Raw genomic sequence first — 24255 nt, 5'->3', positions numbered from 1 at the left:
CACCTGTGCACACACTGCACGCTCTGGGAAGAGCATACGACATACGAGCTGTGTCATGATGTATTTTCAGCAGTGAAATATCTTGGGCAAATAACGGATTTCCTCCTGTATTATAGAGACTATCCAAAAATATCTAAGAGCCAAAAATATGCTTAAAATTCATATACCAAAAAACCTTTTTATTGCTCACTGATTTGCAAGATAAATCAACAGACATTAGTACCATCACTAGTCTTTGCTCCCATCTTTGGGGCCAGGCCAGTGACAGAGCATGGACTGAGCCAGGGGACTCTTTGAATAACCACAGTTAAGCAGACTGGTTTCTTCTTTATTTCCTTCATTTGAACTCTGTTATTGCCCAGGAGACATCTGAAGAGTAGGATATGTGTTGCTCAGCTATACCAGAACGCACTAATTTGGCCTCAACAAAATTTCTGATTTTGTAAACAAGCTTTCTAGCTCTTCTCTCCCTCATTTTCTCAACTACCCATGTACTGAGCTATTTGCAAGAGAGATGTACAAATCAGGCACTTCCAACCCTATCCTAAACTTCTAATGCAGCTTTTCCTCCCACGTAAGGGAAATATCTTCACCATTTCCAGAAACCCTGGTGTCTTCTGCTGTTGTTTTGGGACAGCGAGTGGCAGTGGGAGACACTATTTCACACAGGCCTTTAATTCCTTTGAATTTCCATCTTTTGCTGCACAGAGCCAAGCAACGGCTGCGCTCAGTTCAGGGTATGTGCTTCAGTGTCCCACTGCAGCACAGCAAGGCCTCACTTCTCAAAGTTTTAATGGTACATAGTTTCCCAAAGCACAAGGGCCTATCCAGATCTTACTTCTTTTTCCCACAAAGTCAAACTTTTCAAGAATACATCTGTAAAAGCCTGAATTTTTCTGAAAAATAGCATATGGGCCCAAATCCTGACAATTCAGTTTGAGGACAATTGAAACCTCTTTCTAATTAGGTAATTTAAAAAAAAAAAAAAAAAAAAAAAGGGGGGGGGGGCAAGCAAAAAAACCTGGAAGCCTGTAGCTTCTATTTTATATCCACAAAGACATGTTTTCATCATACTGGTCTTAGAGGTTGTGAATCTTAATTGGCCAGTGTCAGTAAAGTGCTCTGAAATCCTGATAGAGTATTGAAGTTACCACAGAAATAAGTAATACTTGTCACTGATTCACTAAATACAGTCCAGAGAGAAACAGAAATAAAAGACAGAGCATAGATTCTGAAATGAAAATACACACAGCATTTTTAACAAGCTTAAAAAAATGAAACAACAAAAAAGTCCCTCTTAAACAAGTTCTTGCTGGACACGAAATTCACTGCCACTTCCAGCACCTACGAGCTGCTTTTCCTTTTCCATGCCTTATAGGTCTTTCAGGTACCAGCAGCAGCAGCTGTAGCAGGTGATGTAAAAGAGCTGACACCTCTGCCTGGGAAGAGAGCACGGTGGACTGCCACCATCAGCACGGCAGGCACCTGCACTCAAAGCAGGACTGACATGACATGTTCCCATCCCAAATAACAGCTTTATATTCAATTCCATCCACTGGAGGTGTCAGCAAGGGAAACAAGGTTATGTGGCAGCAGCTACCATATTTTACCTATCTATATAAATACATTTAAACATGCGGGAAATAAGGTTAGGGGAATGACCTTGAGGTATGGACTTTTAGTCTAGTAACCCTCATATAACTTCAACCTGAACACTGCAAGTGGGAGGAAAACCAGTGCACGATACCGATACTTCTACTATAAACATCCATGGGAAAGAATTAAACCTGTTATGTGCTTTAACACAGCCCCTGTCTGTGAACTGGGAATGCTTTTGTAGTGTGCTGCCTCATAGAGCAGACAAGCTTCTTAATAACTGGATGTTAGGAGAATTGAAGCAAAACTTTTATCATTGCTATTAAATCTCTCTTTTCAGTCACTAAGCTCCCTATGAAACGGCATAACAATGCTCCTATTAGGTAAGCAAGGGACAGAGTGGATGCAAATCCCCATTGAATTAACGTGCCTGCTCCTGAGTCAGCATTGGGCCTTCCAGCGTCGACCTTCCCAATCAGCATGTCTGGTTTTTCCCATTTCCCAATGGCACGGGGCTCATCTTCTCTCTGAAGAAATCAACCCCTGTATGTGGCACCTCTCCAAATTAGCACCGCAAACCAGGGTGGGTTTTAGAGTCTAATTAGCATTACTAGAGAGTGTCCATTTTTCAACAGCCTCCACAGTATTTAAACCATGGAAATTAAAGCCCGTGGCCTTATAAACTATACGGTTAGTTTATAACATCAGACAGTAAGATGAACACACCTACCGCTGGCTCCTTGCCAGTTTTGGTTAGCAGAATTAGGGTATGAACTTGGGATCTCTCAGTGAATAGATGCTAATGTACCGGTGAAAGGTCATCAAAGCAGTCTGGCTTCGATATCCTGTAGAGGTACTGAAGTCTCTCATTCCTCCACTATCTTTTGTCCCCATCCCGTTTACCTAATAGATGATCCTAACAATTCACATTGGCAGTCCTTTGTAGTGTAATGAACACTATGTGGTCTGATGAATGCAACCACTGCACAGAAAACGTCAGTTCTTTCATTAAGAAAACCTTCCCAAGTTCATTGTATTGAACCAGCGCTCCAGCTATTAGGCTGATACATGACACAGTCAATTCCAGTTACACTTTAAGTGACTATTCATGTTCAGTGAATTCAATTTTTAAAGCTAATTTATAGATGTTTAGATATTTACATGAATGCACATTTCTTCCAACTTACTCTTACATGCCTTTTTCTGAGCTTTCTGTTATAGTAATGGCGGGGGGGGAGAGGGAGGGAATCCTATTTCCCAACAGATCCTGAAAATGCATAGCTGATGGAAAAGACACTGAAAACCAAATCAGCAGCTTTCTGAGAATATACTTGCATAGAACCCTGAATTACTTGTAGGTAAAATAAATTACAGTGTATGAATGTATTAATGTTAAATAAAATATCTTCATTAATTTCTTTTTAAAATGTCTATTGTTATTTCATATTTATTTACGAGGAACCATTTTCTGATATTAGCCAATATAGTACCTCCTTGTACATAGTAGCACAAAAGTGGCATGTAAGCTTTTGAAGCAGGTAATTAAAAAAGTTAAGCTATTGCTGCTACTGAACAGAAAGCATCAGTTCTTTCATTAAGAAAACCTTCCCAAGTTCATCGTATTGAACCAGGACTCCAGCTATTAAGCTGTGCGATGACACAGTCAATGCCTGCTATAGTATCAATTCAATTTAACCATCTTTTTGTTATCACTAGCCTTTCTGTACTTTATTTTAACTGACTTGGTTTATTGATAATTATTAGAGGAACGTTGGTTCCAAAAGACAGGCATATTTTCATTATACACATCCTCTACAGTCCACAGTAGTATTTCCATACAGGTCATGCTGAAGCCTGCAAAGCCTTTACAGTGTGCACAGATCATGATGCAGCTCTTTAGAAATAAAAAAGAAATAAGGTACTTATTGCATCATTTGGATATTGAATGACAGAAATGTCCATGTTTATTTCTTTCAAAATATATTACAAAAATGTTTCCATTAATGTGGATTTGTTTTAAATTAAATGTAAACTATCAAGTCTACTTTTCCACAATGAAAAAAACCCAAAATTATTACATTTTGACTTTACCAGGCTTAACATGCTTGAGGACCAAAGCTATCCTGTTCAGGAAAAAAAATAATACCTTTCTTAATACTGCATTTCATAGGAGAAATTACAATTATGGGATGCAGGGACTTTGTGGTTTGATACACTTTGCAAGCGGAGAAGGGGGATGCCCTTCAAAGTTAGAGGGTAATCATTATTGACCTTGTGCATTCAAGACAGCATAGCAGGTTTCTATATAAAGAAACTTACAGAGAGGTCATTGAAAGCACTAGTGAAGAGACATAAAAAAAGGAGATAGGACAGAATCCAGCATCAGTTAAGCAGGTTAAAAATTTAAACAGATTTGGGAAGTGAAAACAAAACAAAAGAACATTTTCTTTGTGTCATGCAAATTTATGGTTCTTCATTAAATCCCTATTATTAGTTAAGTAGTCTTTACAATGTAATTATTAACTTTTATAGTTTCTGCAAAGTTTTTTCTCTTCTTTCCTTCCACACAGCATGAGCACTCTGGTTTCTGAACAAAGGGGCATGTGCTTAGGGATGGCACTTGGCAGGCAGGAATGTGGGTTCTGGTATCCCCTCCTTCACACATTCACAGGGTGTCTGTTAATCTCTCTTTGTTTGAATTTACCTGTCTGCAAAATAGGTACAATAAAACCACCAGACATCTCCCCAGCGTTATATGACACTGAGTTTGGCACTTCAAAAAGCACACTTAATAGAGCATTTTGAAATCATTGAATGAAAAGAATTATGTAATGAAAAATAAATTACTTGAGTATGATGAGCTTGTTTGGAAAATGTTCAGTGAAAATGCTCTGGTTAGGAATATTAAAACACCTGGGATACACAGAGGATAGCTTTAATGTGCTTTTTTCCCTTTCAAACAAAATTTTAAAATAAGCCTCAACACAGAAAAGGTCCTATTCGCATGTACTTTCTATTCCCATTTAATTGAATCACAGTCAGCATTATTATACAGTATTCACATATTTTCTGTTTTCCCCTCTAGATAAAGAATAATGAAATTGAAAGAGAAACAGAAATAAAAAGACTGAGATCTTACTTTTATAAACAGAGAAGGCACAAACCTGCCGACCTGTCTGTGACTTGTGCTATTTCTCTTCAACCTACAGCCTCACAATGGCTGTATAAATTTGGCCTGGTTAGGCAAACCTCTCTTTTCTACTGGGTCTTTCATGTCAAGAACACCAGCCTACCGTGCAGCTAGGAAACTGCAATCTTAGTACACTGAAAATCTCCACCAGAAGAGTCAATCATTCTTATTAATAGATGCCCACAGCGTCCTAGAAACAATCCGCTCGCATGACTGTCCTGTCCCTTAAACTTCCCCTCCTCTGTCAGCCGATAGCATACAGTTTCCCAAAATATGTTTCATTTTCAAGAGATAGATTTATTACAGCCCTGTTATCACATTCATACCCTTCCTGAAAAGATAAAAATAAGAAAGACCTTACAAGAAGTTGTTGTAGCAATAGCTAAATCATAAATGTTTGATAAGGAATGGCTAAATCCAGATAAATAACTGTTCAATCCCACTTTGTATTAGGCAGATAAAGTCATACGGGAAATCAATGTGATCTATTGAAATGAAAAAAAGTCCAGCTTAGGAACTATACAGTATTATAGAATATGTGACATTATAAATGGGCTGCTTCCATAAGTGTTATACAATGAGAAGTTGCATAGTTTTTATTTATTTTTGTGTTTATGAATGTAAAAGCAGTCTGTGAAAGTCACTATTTGTCAACAGAGCAAATGTGGGCAGCAGTGAAGTAGGTGAGTATTTATAACCTTTTTATTTTCCCACTCTTGAAGGGAATACATAATCCTCTCTAGGGATAAAAGGATCTTCAGTCACCCACTAGCCCAGGGCTCCTTTTTAGCACAGGCTGACAGATGTGCTAAAATTATAAGTGAAGTGTTGTGATGTTGACTCCTAAAGCAGCGATCATTAAGGTTGAAATTAGTATCCCCTCCCAGCCATTCAAATGTTAAAAAGTTCTGACACCCGGCGTAATTGGACAACTTTACCTAGTGGGGATAGCATCACATTTTATCCTCCTGACTTCTTTCTGCCTTTTTCATCCCTGCTCCAATTTAAATGAAGCAAAACAACTTTTCATACATCTTTCACTTACACAAAACAAAACAAAAATCTGCTTATGCAGAAAGACATCTCAAAAGCAGACATATAAGTTCACAACTACATATACAAGTAGTATTGTTTAAGGCTATACTATTTCAGCTGACAACAGTATTTTAAATAAGATGCAGTTAAAAAAAAAGACTGAAGGAAAATATAAACAGATGTCCTAATATGTATTAGCATCTGCTGAAAGAAATTTAATTTGAAAATGTAAAATATACTTTTCTGGCTGCATGTACTCATTAGTTACATGCACTGTTAACATACTTCTTTGTATGTTAATCTTCTGAAATCAAAATTTCACATGTACTGTGTATATATACACCTGAATATATCTCCAACAAATACAGCACTTGCTAAAAATGGGAGTAAGTGCTAAAAGATATAAGGAATCCACACAATTAGCTTTCAGGTCATTTAGATCAGAGTGAAATAAAAAAACATGATAATGTGCTATACACACTGCCACTTCCTCAAATATTGCTGAGTTTGACACGTTAACTAATGGACCATCACCTGATAAATACTGGATGTACATAGATGAATAAAGTCTCAGATTGGCTCTACTGAGTCAGACCAAAATTCTGACAAAACCAGCAGTGCCGTTGTACTATTGCACGGTTCTTGTGCTGTGTGTCTAAAGAAGAATGAAGCATATGATTTTACACAGTTGTCTGATTGATCTTCATCCTTTATTTTATGAGAAAAACTTAAAAGGTAGCTCAAGGCTCATATTCTAACATAAAATACGGGAAAGCTGACTGTGAAACCTAAGCAGTGTTTTAAAATCAAATAAAATTCAATGTTTGTGAATGCTTAACACTTGGCTATTGAGTTAGATTCAATTTATAAAGGTTGATGAGCACATCTATTTCTGGCATGAACAAAGAAAGTGTTAATACTGTGGCTCTCTCATAGTCCTATACTTTACATCGTGTCACCAGCTTCAACAACCGCACTAAGCCCTATACTTCATCTTTCAGCTGAACTGTGCATATTGCTTCATCTACACTGGGCTCCTGCCCAGGGCTACCACGCATCTCGATCAAACTACGCTGGTCTCATGCAGAGAGCACACACACCTAAACTTCTATTACACTCCCTTGCTGTGCTTCCTCTCCGGTATGTCACTCACACGTCAGGCTACCGAAGACTTACTGGGCTAATGCACAAATCTGGCTCTAATTAAAGACAGGAGACAAGCTAACGTGCACAACTTAAGTTCTGCTTTGGCACTGCAGCACTGCAGCGGCGGTAGCAAGTGCTGATCTGACTGAGAATTTTGATAGTTAATGATTCATTCTCAAGGCAATCGGTGGCCCCTCCTGTCCCACAGCAGCATCCCTGCCATTCAGCATTACTGAGAATATGGTCTCTGGCACTGAGCTACTAGCTGACCCAGCTGGGATAGCCTCTTCCAGACTGCTTTCTCCCACTTCCAAAGCCACTAAGCTACTAGATGGGGAGCATTAACACAGTCTGCACAGATGCTGTGTAAAGAACAAGGATAAGGTTCCTGCATCTTGGCTTTGCAGATATTTTTGCCTGTTTCTTTCCTCTTGTAATCAAGCTTTTTCACTAGTACGTGCTGCAATCTGTCTCTCTAAGGATGTGGTTGGTCAACTCCCCTTCTGTAACCTCCTCCAGTATTAACCATCAGTCCTCTGGACTTGCCATAACTGCCAGCTCACCAGAATTTACTTCTCATCCATGCTCAGATTTCTACTCTTGATCTGTTTCTGTCTGTAAGACTTTCATGCTACACATCCACATGAAGATCCAGCCCACAAATGCGTCACCCCTTTTCTGCACTCATCATGCTGAGCATCTTTGGTAGAAAACTTACTTTTTCACAACAAATTCATCCTTTCTTCCTCTAATACTGTAGTCTGTCGATGTAGTAATCTTCATTTTAATCCAGTTTATCCTGTTTCACTATCAACATGTCAATGCTCACCCTAGATCAACTTCAAGATAGACTTTTTCAGTGATGGCTTCCTAAATTTTCAAGCAAGCATTTTCATGCTTTCTTTTATTCTGTTTACAGATCTGCCCACAAGCATTTGCAATATTATCTCATTATCTTTTTTCATAATGCATATTAAAATTCTCCTTTTCTTTGGTATCTAATCTTTTCTTTGGCATCAAAAAAAATCATGCCTAAAACAGGGTCTACCATATTGATTAATATTATCTCATTATATGCTTGTTCTTTTTATCTATCTGTATCCCTGACTTTTGACTAACACTTAAATTTTAAGCAATACAGGCTTGGAACAATCTTTTTGGTTGATTTTGCATATTTATTAATACGGCTGGGTCCTCATCTGTGACTAACAATCTAGGCACTGCACTAATGATAATTATCATCATCTTGTTGTTCCTTCTTTGTTGATATATAAGCATGTAAACTGGATTTTGTTTTCTGGGTAGGACTGCCAGGGATGACTGTTAGGAGTTCTGCTTGAAGAAGAAACTCAAACACTTTTAGTAATTGTTTTCAAACTAAGGGTTGTAGTCTTTTGGTTTTTTAACGGAAATTAAGGATGGGAAAATTTTCAGGGTAACTGTCAGGAAAAATGATTTGGAAAGTACTAATTAGAATGACTTTGTGCTGTTGTCAGATAAGTAGCATACACATATCTTTTTTTTTTTAGTAAACATATTGTAAGAAAATAAAAGAAACATTAATTGCAAATTCTGCTTGTATATGTATCAACAAGGACACACAAGCGTAATACACCAAAGCGACAGTCAGTCTCCATATAAGAGAGAATGTGAAATGCTAACTCTCAAAGACAAATCTACCAAAAGTGAGTTTCCAAATGCTGGAGAACCTCATTTAAGAATGGAAGCACCAGTATTCTTCTCACAAATCTTCATGAATTGGAGGTATTAAATAATCTAGTCTGATGCCAGCACTTGGATTAAATTCTAATACATTGCCACGCACTAATTCTATTATTAGGGACTGAAAGGGGAACAGAGCATGCAAACACATCACCATGACTGTATGCACTGTATCTTTATTTGGAATAGGAATTATTTTAAGGACATCTGAAGCTCTGTTTTTCTTGCACAAAATCTGGGGTGTGAACCTGAAAAATTAGCAAAAGGGCAGAAAAGCTCGAAAACAAGCTGATTATGACAGTCCTATCAAGAAGAAAGTGAAAATGCAAATGAAATAGACATTTGCTAAATATAGTTTAATTTATAAATAAGACTTTGCATCACAGATTTGTTTATCCTCATTCGGTGATAATTGTTCACAGCAGAATATATCAGAAAATTCTATAATAGGAACCACAGCCAGGAAATGTTAAATAATTAATCACCCTCCCAGCCACTTGCATTTCTGTTGATATAAATGACCGTATAATTCCAAACCCAATTATCACTACTTAGCCATTCCATTTTGTAGTTAAAATCCCACAAAATTAAAGTGCATCAATTGTTAATGGTAATAGACCAGACAAGGGATTAAAGATTATTTTAATGTTTATTTCCTGTCAGGAGGTTTTTTTGGCAGGAAGCACTATAGACAAAAGGCTACATTAAGATGAGATTCATACAATGTATTTAAATCCACTAACTTCTAAAAACCTTATGGTATAATTACTTGTTTAATCTACTTGTTCCCTGAAGATACCAATGGGGGTTTATCAAGCCAACTTCATTATATCTGCTTCATAGAAATCAAAATATTCTCTTTTACTTTGCAAAAAGCAGTCAAGCTTACGATAAACACGATTCTAGCAACAACAGACTTGAAAAAGGAAGGGACTATACTAAAATATAAAGGGAACGAGATTACTATCGGGACTTTTGTGTCATATTCTGGTTGGTTTATCCCCTGTTATGACTGGCACTATGTATTTGCATACAAGATTTGCTCCTTTTAAGCACACTTAAAACAAGCACTTTAATACCAATAAAACTTCATGAATTACAGAACTATTTTTTACCTGACACAAAATTGTGACTTTTATCCACTCTTCAGAAAAGTATTTACACAAATTCATTATATAAAAAAAGTCTTATTTCAGAGATCACTTTGTTCTCTTAAAATGCCTTTTTTAATCATAAGGCATTGCCTACAAAACTGATTAAAGTACTTTTTTGCATTAACACAGTGAGTGGAACTCTGTAGAACTGGGTGTGAGGGTTTAGGGATCTGGGGAGGGGCTCTTACAGTTTACTGTTTCAATAGGCAGCAAGAGTTGGCTGAATTTTATGTGCTTCAAAAGGTTATTAATCTGCCTAAAGTTATAGACATGCATCTGTTCCTTGGGTCTTTTGTGATAAAACCATCAGATTTGGTCCTGGCAATAACGGTACCAGTTATTTCAGGCTTACACTCACATTACCCTACACAACCTCAATCATTTGATTCTAGTCTCTTTGATTTATAAGCAGAAATCTACGTATGTACTAAATATAAAAGCTGAGTGGGGAATACTAGTGTTCTCGTGTACATGCACTCCCTTCCTTGCCCATTCAGCAATACTATCCAATTCTCCAAAATCTCCAGATAACTTACAGCACACAAACATTATAGTACTCTCTATCTACTTTTTTTTTTTTTCTGTGCAGGAAATTCTTACCCTGCATATACCCAATGAAATACAAATCATGATGCAAATAGCACGGTACATAATCACTGCAAATTGTATCAATGATAGAAATCGTTTCTTCGTTTCAAACATTTTGTTAGGAGCACCAAACGTGCTGTTCGGCTAAAGTCACCTTTCACTCTTTCTCCTCTCTCCTCTTTATGGGAGAGAAAGCCAGCTGGGATGGGTTTGTGGCAGTAACACTTCGGTGCTGTCACAAGGAAGGGGTAAAGAGCCTAACAGCTTGCTCACGAGGGCAGTGAAGAAGTTCCTATCTAAAACCAGGATCGCCTGGCAGTAATATCACTAATTTGTGAACAGTGAGTTATTAACACCACTGGGCATTTAATAACTCAGATGTCATCAGATCCAGGTATTGAACAAGCAGCTTCTGAGATATACTAAACAGCTGTTCATTCTGGAGTCCCAGTTGTTACAGGATACTATACTGATGATGCACATTTGGCATAAAGGAGCACTGCAGAATTAAAATTGCTATGTAAGGTATTTTTCCCTTGTTTTCCCTGGTATACACACCCCCTCCACCACCCCACCCCCCCAAAAAAAAAAAAAGGAAAGCAAACCACACAAAGCTCAGAGTCCATATCTCTTCTAAGATTTGTGAGAGCAAGTAGACATGGTTCGGAAAACCATTCCATAACCTTTCACCAACATAAAATTTACTGTGAATAAGGCCCTAAAAATCTATGCTCAGCTCTGATTTAAACCTCTGAAACCCAGCCTCCCAAGAACACTTCCATTCTAATAAATACCTCACCATGACATGATATGCTAATTACTTGGGTCCTAGGGGGAGCTTAAACAACCTATCCACAAGCAAGCTCTACCACAGCGCTCGCTCAAATGGCCACGACAGGATCTGGCCTAAAGTAAGTGTTCTTATTTAGCAGGTTTCAGATGTTACTTAAGTTAAAAGACATGCCAGCCATCCCAGCTTCTCTTCCCCTAACACTACTGCCGTGGCAAAGAGCAAAGTAGGTTTGGTTTTTGAGACTGAAAATTTCTCTGTAATTTTCTACGGTATTCAATACTATCAATGAGAAGAATGACTCTAACTTGTGGAAACAAGACTTCCTTCAAAGCTCCAATGCTCTGTCTCTTTTCTTTTTAAATTGTGGCATTAATAATGGTCCCAGCAGCAAGTGGAGAAAATGTGTGAAATATATGCCCTCTTTATAGATTTCCTGTTTCTGCAATTTGACTTGAAAAATGGCAGAGCCCTGCCATCTGAAGTTTTCAGTTTGTTTAACTCCAAGCAAAAGACAATTAAACAACTTACAGTATATGGTCATGAGACTATAATTGCACACCAGTACGACTTCTTGTGTCAGCTGCCACAATGAGCAGCAGTGTTTTAGCTTTACTAGCCTCGCAAGCCTGCTGGAAGTTACTGACTATGGAAATGGCCTCATGCGGAGAAGAATATATTTCATGAGCAAAAAAATTTCCACGGCATTCTTGAAGTGCTGAATTAGCACAGAGTAAAATGAAGAGACTCCACACTGGACAAGATTCTAGAAGTAGAGGGCATCTTTTAATAATTTTTTTCTAGAAGCCAACAGTATTTCATTATTTTTTCTTTTCTCACAGTTTCTTACAATTGATTCATTTTCTCTAAACATAGTTTTCAAAATTCCTGTAACAAATTTATATCTTGTATCTATACATCTTAGGTTACCCTCTGCAACACTTATGTAAGAAACGATACATCAGTCTTTTAATAGGAAGTCATAAACACTTGAAGAAAGGATGGTTTAGGTGAACGAAAAAGATAAATCGAGCCTTTCAAATCCTGCTTTGGGTAGAAATCATTCCCAAAACAGACTGACCAAAATAAGTTCCCATTTGAGAGATATTCAACACAGTTGTGTTTGCTCTCACAAAGACATTCTCAGATTTGCCCTATTTTGACATTTGTGGTCATGCGACTCGTAGATATGACAGTCACAGACCAATAGCTGCTCTACCATTATTGATACCCTCTAGTATTGACTGAAATAAGAAAAAAATAACTTAGATCACTAATGCACATCTAAAACATTGTCATTCTCAGTCTAGCACACTCTCAGGACTACCTGCTACCCACATCAAAGACAAAAAGCACATCATTAACATCATTCTCTGTAATGACAATGCAAGGGAATTCATATTAATCGTTGCTTAAGAGTAATCATGGTAGACTCTTGGCATTAAGATGAGGAATATTAATTTTCTAGAAGCATAAATGACACCCACATCTCTATGCAAAGCCAACGCAAATCAACTGCCTAAATGCAATTTAATTCAAGATTCTTGGTATACCAACACAGAGACAGAGCTCTGTATGATCAACAAGATGAACAGGAAAACTGTATTTCTAAGACCACGTGTCACTGTCTAGTGTGTCTTTTGGTTCTTTTTGGTATGCAAGAAAATATTAGGGGTTTTTAATGAATGTAAAAATAGAACACAAAGCATATGCAAATTGACATGCTGGACAATACAGCTTAAAAGGATAACTAAATAAATTAAAAGGGAGGGAATAAAACCACTTAATATGATTATAGGTTTCTATTTTTACTAATATTTGTGCTGGAGAGTAAAATAAGTTTTCACTTTCAGTTTAACAAAACTGTTTGCACAGATTTCTGTTTTTTGACAATACAAATAAGTAACTGTATATAACCTCATAATCGTTACTAATGTGCTATACTGTGAAATGTGACTCTCTCAAATGCCAGAGCAGATTTCTCAATGTATTGTCTCTCGCTGACCTCCAGATCAAGTTTGCTCAGTGTCTGACTAAAAGAATGTTCTTTGGTTTTGTTTTTGCTTTTCTAAATAACTGCTAGCTCTACAAATTCATTATGGAACTGGAATAAAATCCAATCCATTCTTCCATAGCTATGTTGGCTTAGCATCACCAAAGGAAATAAAACGCATTTTAGTTACTAAGGTGACCAGTTACAACAGTGATTCCACACAGGACTAAGATACAGTAAGATAAAAGCTGTCGGTTTTATGTGGTAATCCTTCTGCCTAGAAGTGTCTATTGAGAGACAGCACGCAGGAAAGAGCAGGAAGTAACATAATTTATTCAGCAAGAATACTATGGGGCACAAGTGCTGAAAAAAGGCTTACACATAGCCCTTCTGCCTAATTTTCCATTGAGCTAAAATGCACCCGTGAATATAAAATATTTATTCAATTTTTCACTCTCTTGCCTCTTCCTCCTTCTCATATTTATTTACTTAATTTCTTTATAAACATTTAGAATTTACTTTTGCTGAATAAATAAATTAAAAGATGAGGAATCTTTAAACAGACAAAGGGCTCTGGGAGTTTTGCTACTGGCAAAAGGAGAAATTGCTGCTCATGGATGTAATGAGTCAACTACCAACGCGGAAATCTGGCAGAATTCCTGCATTTTAGAATCATGGGATATATGGCTTCATTTTAGTGTATACAGGTTTTTCTGACAAAGTTGATTCTGAGGGGGTTTTTTGCAGTTGGTTTTAGTTTCTTCTATCGCCATGCCTCACTCAAACGATTACAAGTTCATCAGTAATAAGCAACTGACATCTTTCCCAACTCTTTTATCAAAGCCAGAGAAGTTTTCAAATATACCAGATTGTCAAGCACATACACATCATAACACAAACTAACTCCTGGGCATAATCTTACTCAACCTATGAAGTAAATTCATCTGACTGAGTTCAACTCAGTGTATTTTACTCAGTGCAGTAGGTAGTAAAATTTTCTTTCATCCCGGAATACTTTATTTATAATTCTTTCATCTGGGATTCCAGGAAATGTTAAGATGTTAACTATCTGACAGAGTTCAGATCAGTGCCAAGTAGTTTATTATAGCACAGGTTTTATTCCCTGATTTCAGGGGACATGGACTTCTGATGAAAAAGGTGGAATAATTCTTGCCTCAGTGTGTAAAATCAAGATCAATTTAGTAACCCACTCCTCTAATACCGTATGTGCAAAGAAATAATTTAGACTCCTAGTTAATTTGAGTATTGAACTGAAATTCTGCAGCTGCTTTCTGCCAGTCCTGAAAACAGAAATTAATTTCAATGACCAAGTCGAATGGAGTGCTGCTCTGTCAGGTAATTAGTCATCGTCTTTTGCTACTCAGGGTCTATCACTGTGCTAATCCATACATAAACCCCAGTATTCCCCTAGTCACTCACAATCTAAAGAGCTGTTTAACTACCTATTTCTCCCATTCAATCCTACCCCAGTTATCAGCTGCAAAATGAGCATTCTTTCATGTTTAGCTTTCTTCCTGCTATTTACTGCCAGCAGAATTAATGCAACTGATTTACATTTTCTTTTTTCTGTTTGATCAAGTCTGCTGTTGATTAAGTAGAGCTTAAGGGAAAAAATTATACTCCTGCAGCTTTCCTACTTGACTTGCCAGTTTATTAATGAAAGAAGCAAGGATATTGATGGCCCAGAAACTACAAGTGCAGCAATTAAAGGGTATGTCCTTCGAAGCTTCTAATTAAAAAAGAGTTCTTTTGTATTAAAAGATATAGTTTAGTGTCATATTTATATCTAATTCTCACTTCTGCTGTTTTGCTTTTTTTCTTTGTTTATTCTTTTTAAACAGAAATCTACTGGGAAAACTTAGATCAGGTAGAAGAAAGAAACTTTCCCTGACAACCATTTCTGGAAGCTTTGTTCCTAAACAACAGTCTTAATGATAAAACAACAAAAACAACACACACACGCACCCCCCAAATCCTTACAACAGTGAAACATCCACTGTTGAATACCACTCTGAAGGCAACCTTGTGCTATTTTTATCTTGTTTACATTAGCAGAGTTTGCCCAACATCAGATTCAAGAAAACTGAAGATTTTTCATACAAGTGCTTTTGGACATGTAAAGATAACTAGACCCTTCCCTCCCCCTAATAATTTCTTACTTAATATCTAAATTCTAGATTCACGTTTTTTCATGTCAGGTATTTATATGAATGATCTCATAGAGTTTCTTTCTGCTTCTTTAGTTTGATTTTTGCAATTCCTCCTTCAGAAACACCTGAAGCCATAATATTACCAATATTTTCTTACTCTGCTAAGTCAGTCCCTTGCACGTTAATGGCGTACCTACAACATCAGAACTACAAACACACAAATAAAGTACTCCTATTTCTGTCTAGGACTTTGGGTTTGGGGTGTGCAATTCATCTGAACATGTGCAACACAAGTCTAACATGTTCTGGCTAAATCAAACTTGGCATGCATGCACAGACTGACTCTACAGCACCTGTGGAGTAAGTGCTGTGGACTCAGTCAGCACGAAGATCAACCCTCCTGCCCCACATCCAAAACGTCCTGCACACAACTCAACATACATCTCCGTCTGCACACCAGGTACCTCTCCCAGATTTCTGTACTGCAATGTACTCCTCTCATTTAGTTACCAGATGTTTAGAAATCCCCGGAAAATTATATTTTAAAAAAGGGACAATATAAAAGTTATAATCTAGCATCCCATACAAGTAATGGCAAGTATTTAATGCATTGAAAACGTTCCCTGCACTGATGTTCAAGAGAGGAAGGATCTTCCTCCTGATGGCTAAGAATGGTCAGACCTGGTGTGATCAGATTAGGTAGGTAATCTTGTGTGTTATCAGATTCCCAATAGGCAGAGATAGACATGTATTTAAGGACAGTAAGATTTTCTTAAGAGAGGCACTGAAGTGAATCACAGAATTTCCCAGAGCTCCCAGCTGGACAACCCAGCAGTAAACAAGAGTGATTCTTCCTCAGGGCTAACAGGGTTAGTGATGTTGCTCTCAAAGCAGATTGTGTCATCCAAAATACAACTGCCCACATTCCTCCTTGAGCCATCCCAGACATGCCTCTTTCTGTTTGCCTATTAACCTGGAAAAACCTTGTGGAGGAGCGGGGTGGATTTGTTCTAACAGACCTTTTGTGATAGAAATTTCTCAATCACATCCAGTTTTAAGGTGACTTCATAGAAATGGTGACCCTCACAAGTACCACTTTAAAGACATAGAAGCTTTAATCTTTTTCAATGGAATCGGAAGAGCTCTTATCTCTCCTCTGACCCTTTCTCCCCTCTAGCCTTACACTCTTGGCACCATTGAAAAGTCAGAACCATTAAGTTGGTGTCAAGTGGCTGTGCTATTCATATTCTATTATAGTCAATGACAATTAACAGTGCCATTCAGAAAAGCCAGGTACTCTATTACACAATTGGAAAATTGATCTTATCTGAGGCTCCAAAATCAGCAATATTCAGACCTCAACTCAGGCAAAAAAGAAGAAAAGGGAAAAAAAAAAGGGGGGGTGGGGTGGGGGGGGGGAAGTACTGCCTGACCCCAGGACCACATAGCAAACAGCCATGAGCAAGGCTCAGAAATAACTTGATGAAGTGGACAAATCTCTGTATGAATATAAGCTCCGATTTTTATCATCAAGCAAAATGATGTTAGAAAGAAGAGTACAAATTCAACTGAATGCTTGATGATCACCTTCAAAGTTGTTATTGCAGGCAAAATGCAACATCTTAGCATTGCTGACACATCAGAAAACCTCTGCGTGTGTCAATTCCGAGCTCTTTGCAGCACACGCCCACAGGCAAGCACCCCTGCACCTACAACCTATTCTTCATTTCTAGTACTAGCACTGAACATCTATTTTCATGAATGCTTTTCCTAGAAATGAGCATAGACACATCTTTCTTCTAATGAATTACCAAATGGATCCGGAAGGAGAGGATTAACAAATAACTCTACTTTGGAAAGTGAGAATGTTTTCCTTTGTCAGTGAATCTCAGTATTAGCTACAAGCTAGTACAATAGTTGACTACAGTTTAGTCAATCTGCTTGAAACCAAAGGGGGAATTTTAGATAGCAAAACTAAATTAGCTAGCTTGAATTTTACTAAAGCACCTGAGCTAAAACCTTTTCACCCAAAGGATGCATTGTAGAACCATGAGCAGCTCTAGTCCATCATCACCCTCTGGATTTTTGTACCTTGTCTCAGAGGGCACTGTTCCTCCATGCTACGTGCCCAGGGACACTGGCTTTTTGCAGAATGCTAAACTAGAGCAAGTCTTATTGAATCAGCAAGCCATTATGTCACTTATATTCCCCAATCAAGTACTGACTAACCCACACAAGTACAACATAACCTGGCAAGTTCACATACTCGAGTAGATTGTAAGACCTTTAGAGTCACTACTTCAGTTCAAGCACATAACTGAAATACTCGCAATTAGATGGGAAAAAAACCCAAACCAAAACCAACAAGTATTCTTCTATTTCAGATGCCGAGTCCTAAAAACTCAGTGACTGCACAGACTGATGGAAGGAATGCGCCATTACATGCAATTCTGCTTCAGATTGCTGTTTCCCAGGCCAGGACCAGTGAAGTCCTTCCTGAGCCTGGGGGTCTCTAAGATGTCCTGAGCCCCTGTGATGAATTTAGGTGTCTTTGTTACTGCCCTCCCTTCACTCCAGGTATAAGGTATCTGTACTAAATACTGGAGAGTAAGGCCTTACACACATTACTCTGGAGACCCATGTTCAAATCCATTCTAGTGGAAAAAGTGATAGTCCCAAATCCACCTTTGGTGCACCTGGAAGAGAACAGCGTGTATTCTACCAGATGTTTCACCTGATGCCAAGTTTTCTTGGGGAATCAGGAACAGCCTGAGCACAGAACTCATCTTTGTCTGTTCATCATTTTACTTCACAGAATACAATAAGAAATCATCAGCTAGCTTCAGTTCTCTGGGAAAAAGTCTCAGATTGTTGCCTTAATGAAAAACATAGAATAGGCGCAAAGCCACTATAGTTATACTTAAAAATCAATACTCCCTATTGGTCTTATAATTTGTGTACCAAATATCTGCTTTAAAATGTGCACAAGCCTCAAAATAAAAGCTAGGGAGTTTATATCTCAGACTTTAAAATGTTTTCTATAGTTTCAATATTTGCAAAACAATGTGGCAGTGAGTCTATTCTTCTCTATTTTTTATTTCTTTCACTGAGAGGTTCAATAAAATTCCCAAACTGATCCAGTGCAATTAAAATTACTTTTATTCATACAGTTACCTCTACGTCCACCATAAGCATTCCACAGTACTAATCCTTTTAGGCCCTGATCCAGCAAAGCACTTTACTGTGTCTTATTCTTAAAATTACAAGTCTCCCCATTGATTTCAATACAGTTATATTAGGGATGAACTTGGCCTACCATAGCAAAAATAATGTTAAAAATACAATTTAAAAAACAAGCAAGGAAATTGAAAGCCTAAGAGACTTCAATATTTCCCTCTTTTAAAGTAAGGCATTACTAGTGTGCATTTGAGTACGGTCCAATTGTGGGTTATTTTTGTAGTTAGGCCAATCCAGGTAAGGAGCCTCTTTGTATTAGAGATTCATTGATTTCAGATCTAGATGGTTTCAATAAGCTTCTTACACCCAAATGTTACAAGGACAGGGACATAAAAACGTCAATTACAAAAATAAATCTGTAAGTATTGATAAATGCCCAAAATTAAATAAACTCACTTCACTCTAAGAGGCTTTGCAGCTGATACGGTTGTAAAACAATAAGAAAACCATCATAATTTGCATTTTTATAGCTGCATTCATCAATAGCTCAAATATTTATCACAAACACCAACCCACTACAGGCAGGAACTGTATGATGGTACAGCCCTGCTTTGACTATAAAGACACTGAACCATGGCTGGACACTTGGCTACAACCAAAGCTTCTTAAACTGGTTTAAATAGTCATTGTCTTTAGCTACTTCTTTCTGCCTTGTTTTTGCTGGTGCAAGAATTTATATGAGCATGCAATGAACTGGATCAGGAAACTAATCTGGCTGAAATATAAACCATCGAAAAGTGCTGACTTTATTGAAGAGGGCAGCTTAGGGAAGCAGGAGCATGAGACTGCTTAAGATAGCATTGCTCCAAAATAAATGTTCATCAAACTGCATATCCTGAGGCTCAGATCGGCAGCCAGAAGCAGAACCATAGATTTCACCAATCTATCCACGTAAGCCATGGGGGTATATACTAGGATGAGAGCCACAAAATGGATGGGGGACACTCCTTGCGTGGCTTCACGGCACATTCTCTGATCACTGTGGAGACAACAAAATCTAATCTGCCAAGGATGGTGAAACACCCCGAGCAAGATGACTCTACATGAAAGCATGTCCCAGTGACTTCCAGATTGTTTCTCCAGCCTTATGAGACAGTCTTCCTAACTGGCTCTCAACAACATTTTTAAGTGTGTGCTTTACCACCATTTAAAGCAGTGCACATGAGAGAGACTGAATACATTAGGTAAATGAATTCCTGTGGACATTGTGAAGGGAATAATGCCCTCCTATTAGGTTTATCCTGTACTGCAATAAATGTGGGGTTTTTTTCAGTCAAGGTGCTGCAGTAACCCAAATGATAGTCATATTACACTTATAAAAGACAACTTTAAGATCTCACTGCAATAAAAGTGAGGATTTTTTTTTTCCCTTGGCATCCCAGCTTGCCATAGAAATGAGTGAGTTGCTGAATTTCTGCCAAGTATAGATGGTTCAGCATGCTATTAGATTAGTCTGTTTATACAGAAACAGCCAAAAATAGGAAACACACAGAAGCTATTAAAGATATTGTCCTGTGAGGGAAATATTTGAATGGTTTTGTTACTGCAACTGGGAAATAAGATATGAGTCAGTATTAATGTGATAAAGAAGTTAATGCGTTCTAAAGCAAACAGTTAGTTTCTTCAGCTTGTCTCTGAGTTGACAATAAAATAAATGTACAGACAATTATGTAGGGTTGGATGAGCCTGCAGGTAAGTGTATCCAGCTTAAAGCTCAGCGCTGCCAGTGGGTTAGAATTGAAACTCTGTTATCAAGTAATGATATGCTAACCCCAGGTAGTCTTCAAAGAAAACGGATGATTCAAAATGCCATGCATCAATGAGCTGATGGAAGAATGGTCGATAGTGTTTAAGCTATTTCAACTGGTCAAAGAGAATTTCATAGAAAATTTCTTTTGCCTTGACCATTTTGCAATGGATTTCCTAAATTCTTTTCACTTTTGATACTATCTAATGAAAAATAAAAACACCTTGTTTTATTAGTTTTGTTTTTCATTTTTAACCAGGGCAGTGGCAATATTTCATAGTGGATTTTACCAGCTTTTTAAAGAGTGAGTCAGCATAGAGAAATGTGCCCGTCCCACGTGTGACACAGAAAATTCAGTCCTAAACACAGCCACACACAATCTCAATAGCCTGACCTCCTTCTCCCTTCTTCTTCCACATAATAACAAATCTAATTCTTAAAGGGTTGTAATGCCTTAAAACTTCTGACATAAAGCAAACAAAAGAACAGGTCAATATATAGTATGTATCTTTTTAATATATATAAATAAAAGGTGTATGTATTTGCTCTGCAGTAACCCACTTCCCCTACAAACCCAAAGACCATACATACCATTCCTTAAGGGCCAACACATTTGACCAGTGAAGAAGAACAAGTCCAAAGCTAAATGACTCTCCCACTGAGAAATGCCCCTCCACAGCATCTTCTCTTTTTATGGTGAGAGTGCCTTGGGCCAAGCCAAGCATCTTCCCTGATGTTAGCTCACTGATTAGGACATGAGAAGAGGAGCAGCATCTTAAAGTGTGCATGGAGACTTACACTAGTCAACGCAGAATACCATTTTGCAAGTACACAGAGGCATTTGCTTAGGAAGAGCCTCATGAATTCTACACCAGTGGCTCATTTCCAGAGGGATTTGAAAACTGGCCTCAAGTCATTCTGCCCATATTACGTATATACAAAGATTAGGCACAGAATTTTGGAAGAGGAAGCAGCTGCAGAAATTCTGTCAAGGTACCACAGTTAAATACATTTACACTGCAGAGACAAAGAAATGCAGGTGGTATAATGATATTTACAGCAAAATTTAAGAACTCTGCAATAACTAGCAGCCAGATCTTGACGTCAGGCTTTTCCCTGGAATATATCTACTCAAAACCAAGTCAAGCGGTTACATCAACAAGTCTAAGATTGTTAGTGATTCTGAGGCCTTAGTTGAAATTTATCTCTGGGTTAAGTATATCTTTCCATTCAGCTCCACAGAAACCAGGCTTGTTTGCTATTTCTTGAGCCTAAATCCTTACTTCAGGCAATAGGAAGCATGACTTAACGCATCCTCTGACACCAATCAGATAAGGACAATATTGTTGTCTTTATGCAGAGGAACCTCCAAAATTGAGGGGATGCACAGCTTTTTCCTTCTTCAGCCTGCTTCTTTGTGAACGTGCAGACCATTTCTACAACGGGAATCTAGCTGGAGAATAACTTTGCAACATCCTTTCAGTATTTGTGGCAATGTACTCCCAATCTGAACAGTTTAGAGCAGATATATTGTTGTTCTTTATGTATTACTACATGTGTTTAAAGCATATATTGCTGTTCTTTAGATAGAAAACTGGAGTCTCTATAAACAAATTCAATTTATTACTTGTTTGGAACCGTGCACTAAGTATCTGCATTTTTAAAACGGCATAAGCTAACAGCAGAGACATAGCAGTTACCCTGAAACGAAACAACAGACACAGGAAACGTAATGTGCCTTAAAGATGTACGGGAGGTTTAAAAGTAGAGAACTTCCTTTTTCAGCAAAGGGACAAAGTAAGAGAAAGAGAGTAAAATGTTAGTACTTGGAACTGGAAGAAGAGAAAGGAGCTAAGTAAGTTTTACTGGCCACACGTCTCAAACCAAATGGATGCCTTTTAAACAAAAGCACCGTCTTATTTCGTTTCATTTTCAAACCGTAACATCTGAACAAGACAACAAAAAAGTTTAATCTCTAAAACATGAATGCTGAAAACAAATGTATTAGAAAACACCAAGCCAAAGCTATGTTGGTGACACAAATGTGAAAAATGGAATTGAAATAAACTGTGCCAGAAATCTATTTCTAAAAATATGTCTTTACAGTAGTGATATTTATAAATTTGACATACTCTAAAATTTAGCTCACTAAAGATTATTTCTATGCAAATATGCATTTCTCAAACCCCATAAGCATGCGAAAAATCCAAAACACATTTCCTGAAAATCAATTTCTGTGCAGTACAAATGTATCAAGTTAGAGGCAGCATGCTGATAAATATTAAAAAGGTCTACATTGTGCAAAATGAAAACTTATAACAGGACACAGTAGTACAGTGCAGTATGTAGAGGTTCAGAGAGAACATGAAACAGCCCCACGGTTTCAAAAGGACTCTGTGGTCTGACATTAGTCATTTTGGTTCTGATAAAGGATGTTGTAGAAGGTGCTGCCCACATTATGCAAATCACTAACCACTTAATTTCCTTCCCAAGTGGTAAAGCTCAAGCGTTTTCCCTGAACATACAGTACTCATTTTCTTGTAACTCTGTGGTTTCTTTTCAATAGCCTGTGAATGCCAGCAAGTAAGAAGATAGCAGTAAGAAACTAAGAGGTTACTCAGTGATTCCAAAGGTTATAGGAGTGCTTTTTAGATACAGATCTGAACATAAATTCTAGACATCCACAAAGCATTTTTACTTCTAATAATACCCCATTAGCTGCTTCAATTTCAAAATGCTTGGATAAGTCTTTCTCTCTCTCTCTCCCCTGCCACCTCATATTCCAAGAATTAAATATAGTTCACTCCTGGGCCATTTCTAGCCTGAACTTCCCTTAAAAAGAAATTTTACTCTTCTAAAAGCAATATACTCCAAATTATGTGCTATTTTTACAGCAGCTAATTTTGTGCTGGAAAATATTTCAGGTAGGAATTATTTTAATCTACGAACATAATCCAGTTTAATGATTTCTACAAAAGTCTAGCTTCTCTTCCCTTAAAATGTAGTTCGCTGCTACAAAAGCGTTATTTGAAAAAATATACATAAATCATAAATAAATAAAACGTAGCCAGTACTGAATGACCTTTCTTACTCATAAACAAAACCCCAAACATTCCTTAAAATTATGGGTTAAAATGCAAAAATATAATATTAGAAAAAGGCACCTAGAAAACCATGAAATTGTCATCCTCAGACCTGTTCCTATAATTACTGACGTTATCCAACGCACACAGTTTCTAAGCAGATTCTCATTACTTGTGACTAGACCACCCCTAATTTAACCAGTGCACAAGACAATAAATTATTTTCTTGACAGAACAGTACCTGACACAAATTCTGAATGTTTCCCCTGTAAGTATATTTGAGTTTTAAAAGACACGGTTAACAACAGATGGTGTAACATGAATATTTCTATCCAAAGCAGCAGGACTTTATGAAGTGTCCCCATGAAGTTGCTCCAAGCGAAAGACCCTCTTCCCTTCAGAGGCTGAATATGACAACTCAGATGTCCTGTCTTTCAGCCGTCAATGAGCAATTACTATTATTATTATAATTATTATTATAAAAATTCTAGCTGAATGTTAACAAGCAAATGCAAAGCACTATCAAAGAAACACTCCGTGCAACAACCGCTTAGAAAGCACTTTCAAAATCCACTGGTCATAAAAAAAAATCCACTGATTTTTTTTTTTTTTTTTCCCAGCAGTTTCTTTGATGCCGATAGTGTGTATGGATGTAATATTAATCACAATATACTGCACCAGGTTGGCTACAAAATGATGCTCATTTAATGAAACAATTCTATGTTGTAAAGCCAGCAATCTAAATAAAGGTATGGCTGTTCCAGTGTGTGTGCATGTTTGTGTGTGATGGAGAGAGGGAGGCA

General features: G+C 37.5%; 1 protein-coding gene across 2 annotated transcripts in view; it reads right to left on the bottom strand.

The window, feature by feature from the left end:
• The window catches only part of WWOX (WW domain containing oxidoreductase), a 529888-nt gene that overhangs the window by 274563 nt on the left and 231070 nt on the right, over positions 1–24255 (bottom strand). The window lies entirely within an intron of this gene.

The sequence above is a fragment of the Athene noctua genome, chromosome 9 (genome assembly GCF_965140245.1).
Source record: "Athene noctua chromosome 9, bAthNoc1.hap1.1, whole genome shotgun sequence".
Classification (NCBI taxonomy): Eukaryota; Metazoa; Chordata; class Aves; order Strigiformes; family Strigidae; genus Athene; species Athene noctua.
This window is presented reverse-complemented; position numbering and strand designations above follow the sequence as displayed.